Genomic DNA, 5,067 nt, shown 5'->3' with positions numbered 1-5,067 from the left:
GTTTTAGGTGATGCTTCTCAACCCTGACTGCACATTAAAACTATCTGAGCATGTTTTTTCCCCTTTACTGTATTTATTTTTATTTATATAGTTTTTGTTTCAAGTCTTTGTTTAAATTCCAGTTAGTTAACGTACAGGGACTGGAAGAGATTATGCTGAGTTAAATAAGTCAAACATACAGTGTAATATTAGTTTCTGGAGTAGAATTTAGTGATTCATCACTTACACATAACACCCAGTGCCCATCACAAGTGCCCTCCTTAATACCGATCAGTCATTTAACCCACCCCACCTCCACCTCCCCTCCAGAAACCCTCCACTTGTTCTCTATAGTTTACAGCCTCTTTCATGGTTTGCCTTTCTCCACCACCCTTGCCCCCACCCTGGATGTATGAGAAGTCACATGTGACCAGGGTCCTCCCATGACACAGGAAATCAGAATTTCTTAGGCGTGGGCCCTAGGGGCTGGGGTTTTTTTTTTTTTTTATTTGTCTTACTCTTTTTTTTTATTTTAGCAGCTCCCAGGGGATTCTAATATGTGACCAGGGTGATAATTGCTGCAATAGAAGGAGCTGGTGCTAAAAAGAGATGCAGTTTGGGGAGAGATTTTTTAAAAATGTCTTGACGCAAAACCTTCTCCAGAGCTTTTGCCTTTTAAGTAAAGAATGCATCCCTTAATATTTTAGGAACATTAAAAATATTTCAAAAGCCATTATACATTAGTCTATGTCTCTTATCCCTGGAACTTATTGGTGTTCAATAAACAATAAAGAATTATATTAGCCATAATAACAAATCTTTCATTTCTGGTTGCTGCAGTTAGGTGACTAAAAATTTAATTATGCAATTTCTTATGGCAAGATAAATGTACCATTTTCTATGAGAGAATAAAATTTGCAAGACATGAGCATACCAAAGACTTAATAAATGGCATGGAAAACTTAACTATCAAGAGAGTAATTATCAGGAGACCTCAGCTGAGTAAAATCAGAGCCTCTCAGTGGATCTGAGCTATGAATAAATGTGTACTGGGGTATAAGTCTCAATTCCTCCTAATAGACAATGGGATCTTACATATTTTTTCTAAGATACCTAATTTTAAATATAGACCTTGTCTGAAATTTTAATACTCTGACTGTGAAATTTAGAAGCAATGTACTGGATTCTCATTCCACAAGACTATGTAGATTCTTCGGGAAGAAATCAGGTTATTGTGACCTGTTTGCTTGCAGGTCAGGTTTTTTTTCCTGTGGCCTAGCACAGCACTGGGCATGTAATAGATGCTCCAGAAACATTCGCCACATTTAACTAAATATTGTTGCTCTTTTTCAGAGGAAGTAAATGTACTTTTAAGGAATTTTCCTGTTTAATTTTTATTTTTTTATAGATTTTATTAATTTATTTGACAGAGAGAGATCACAAGGAGGCAGAGAGGCAGGCAGAGAGAGAGGGGGAAGCAGGTTCCCTGCTGAGCAGAGAGCCCGATGCTGAGCTCAATACCAGGACCTGGGATCATGATCCAAGCCGAAGGCAGAGGCTTAACCCACTGAGCCACCCAGGTGCCCCTTTTAATTTTTATTTATAACGATGTAATAGATACACATAGTTTAAAAAGTCATGGCTTGTGATAAAAATGATCAGTCATTTGTTCCATCCTCCCTCAACCCCCAAATTCTGCCCCCCAGACACTATCATTTTCTGGTCTGCCAACCATTTCTTCTGAAGTTTCTACCCAATTTGTGCATCAAAGTCCCTAAAAAAATTTCTTGATAGAAAACTAATAATATATTTTGATTAAAAAAATTTTAAAGCGGAGTTTGATAGAAACTCATTGGGCAGGTGGCAACTGTCCAAATGAATTCAGTCAAATGAGTTCCTTAAGGGCTTTTATCCTTGGGTTGTACAAGGTCAGTTGCAGAGAAGTTAGTCATGGGGTGGTTTAAAAGTTAACAGGGTCTGGGGAGGGATTGGTGAAGTTTTGTAAACTCACATTTATCTGGGGCCATTGGTTTGGTACCTGAAGCAAGACTAGTTGTTGAAACAGTGTGTGATGTATGCTTCCAGAGCACGTGAGTCCCTGAGAGCTGCTATTTAAGGAACTCTTGAAGATACTGACATTGAAAGTGCAAAAGATAACATATTAGAAACTGTTCTAAATTTATAAATTAGCCAAGACACAGAAAAGATGCTTGTTTCCTACTGTAAGTTCTACAACACTAAGGCAAGCACTGTTCAAAGTACTCTTGATAACAAAACCATTTAACTCAATGTTTCTAATGTTTTAAATTATAATGGGCTATATAGATACTAATGTTACTATTATTTCCTTTCCTCTTATGTTTATAACTAACAGTAAGAGTTTTAATGTTTTGACAAAAATTTTACAGGTCATGGAACAATCATAATTTTCCCACCAGCTTTAAAGATTGCTTTGCAGAGTGTAGCACCTACAGGGAAAGCCAGAGGGAGATGGATGTTGAGAGAATGAGAAGGAAGGGGGAAAAAAGGCATCCATGGATTACAGTACCTACAGCCAAGCTGCAGCCCAGAAGGGCTACTGTGCATACACTGCCAGGCCACTCAAGGATAGGCACATAATCCCCTGGTAGGTGGGCAGAAAAATTATGGAACCTATGGACAGCCCACTGATGTCAGCTATACCCAGGCACAGTCCACTGCAACCTATGGACAGACCACCTTGCAATTTTTTATGGACCTACTCCTGCTGGTTATACTACTCCAACTGCCTCCCACCCCCACCCCAGGTTTATAGTCAGTCTGTCCAGGGGCACAGGACTGGTGCTTACGATACCACCACTGCTGTGGTCACTACCACCCAGGCCTCCTATGCAGCTCAGTTTGCATATGGCCCTCAGCCTTCTTACCCAGCCTATGGGCAGCAGCCAGCAGCCATTGCACCTGCAAAACCGCAGGATGGTAACAAACCTGCTGAGACTAGTCAACCTCAAACTAGCACAGGGGTTTACAACAAGCCCCACTTAGGATATGGACAGAGTAACTACAGTTATCCCCAGGTACCTGAGAGCTACGCATGCAGCCAGTCATGGCACTACCGTCTTATCCTCCTATTAGCTATTCCTCTACATAGCTGGCTGACTACTTATGATCAGAACAGTTACTCTCAGCAAACACCAATGGGCAGCCGAGCACAATGGACAACAGATTTCCTATAGCAACAAAGCAGCCATGGGCAGCAGGTGCCCACTAGGTACTGCCCCTTGGCCCTCTCCCCCCCACCAAACTGAATCCTACAGCTAGGCTCCAAGTCAATATAGACAGTCGAGTAGCAACTACCAGTATCAGAGTTCATTCTGACAGGACTACCACAGTAGCATGGGTGTTTATGGTCAGGAGTCTAGAGGATTTTCCTGATCAGGAGAGAACCAGAGCATGAGTTGCCCTGATAATCCGGGCAGGGGAAGAGAATTTTGTTGATGGAGGCATGAGCAGAGGTGGGCGGGGTGGAGGATGCAGTGGAATGGCGGCTGGAGAGCAAGGTGGCTTCAATAAGCCTGGTGGACCCATGGCTGAAGGACCAGATCTTGATCTAGGCCTACTTGCAGATCCACATGAAGACTCTGACAGCAGTGCAATATATGTGCAAGGCTTATATGACAATGTGACTAGAGAAGCTGGCAGACTTCTTTAAGCAGCATGGAGTTGTTAAGAATAACAAGAGAACCAGACAATCCATGATCCCTGTCCACTTGCACAAGGAAACAGGAAAGCCCAAAGGTGATGCTACAGTGTCCGATGAAGACCCACCAACTGCCAAAGTTGCCATGGAGTGGTTTGTTGGGAAAGATTTTCAAGGGAGCAAATTTAAGGTTTCTCTTCCTTGGAAGAGGAATGGCATGTGGGGTGGTATGCCTCCCTGTGAGGGCAGAGGGATGCCACTGCCACTTTGTGGAGGTCCAGGGGTCCCAGGAGGTTCTGAAGGGCCCATAGTCACATGGAGGCTGTGGAGGAGACAGAAGTGGCTTTCCTTCAAGGGGGTCCTGGGGTTCCTGAGAGAACCCATCTGGAGGAGGAAGAAATGTCTAGCTGGAGACTGGCAGTGCCCCAGTCTGGGTGTGGAAACTGAAACTTTGCCTGGAGAGCAGAAAGCAGCGGTATAAGGTCCTGAAGCCTGAAGGTTTCCTTCCATCATCCTTTCCACACCCTCCTGGGGGGGGGGGGTCACTGTGGCAGAGGTGGTCCTGGTGGCACGCTGAGAGGAAGAGGTGTCCTCATGGACCACAGTGTTCCTGGTGGAGTGTTCAGAGGTGGTTGTGGTGGAGACAGAGGTGGCTTCTGTAGTGGCTGGGACATGGACTGAAGTGGCTTTGGTGGAGGAGGGCAAGGTGACCCTAGTGGGCCCCTTGGACCTTTGATGGAACAGTTGGGAGGAAGAAGAGGTGGGCATGGAGGACCTGGAAGAATGGATAAACGCGAGCACCATCAGGAATGTAGCAATGCAGAGACATGCAGAGCTGTGTTGACTGCCAGATTTATTTTTTTTTTAACCAGAAAATGTTTTAAATTTATAATTCCATATTTATAATGTTATTATGATTACTCCTTACTGTACTTTAGTATTTGCCACCATTTGTGAAGAAGCATTAAAAGAAGTTAAATGGGGAAAAAAAAGATTGCTTTCCAGTTTCAGCTTGCATGGCCATGTTTATGGTGCCACGCTATTGTGCAAAGAAGAATAGCCTGTAAATGAAATGGAGAACCGGTTTCCTCTCTTTTCCCTACACCTGCCTGCCCTCTACTGGAGGTGCCAAAAATTAGTGATATTGACCAAAAACTCAAACTACACTGTACAGGTGGTCTTCAACCTTTTATTTTTCCCTGCCCTACCCTTCACTGCCAGCCTTGAGGGGATGCAAAGCATTCCCATCAGAAGCAAGGATATTCCAACTCTTAGCTGAATTAGTTGTTATATCCAGATTGTGGAGAAGACTGGTGCCATTAAGCAATCACAATCATATAACCTAATTCTCTTAATTTAATTCTGGGCAGGGAGTGTAACCTTCCAATAAAGCCTACTGTTGGAAGAGA

General features: G+C 43.3%; 1 pseudogene across 1 annotated transcript; it reads left to right on the top strand.

Annotated features, from left to right (window-relative positions):
- Positions 1-1,153: 1,153 nt before the first annotated feature.
- On the top strand, positions 1,154-4,718 carry LOC309843970 (RNA-binding protein EWS-like; annotated as a pseudogene). Its single transcript has 4 exons — positions 1,154-1,232; positions 2,482-3,885; positions 4,239-4,469; positions 4,597-4,718. The product of its transcript is annotated as an RNA-binding protein EWS-like (transcript).
- Positions 4,719-5,067: the final 349 nt, after the last annotated feature.

The sequence above is a fragment of the Mustela nivalis genome, assembly GCF_964662115.1.
Source record: "Mustela nivalis genome assembly, chromosome: 11".
In the NCBI taxonomy this organism is placed as follows: domain Eukaryota; kingdom Metazoa; phylum Chordata; class Mammalia; order Carnivora; family Mustelidae; genus Mustela; species Mustela nivalis.
This window is presented reverse-complemented; position numbering and strand designations above follow the sequence as displayed.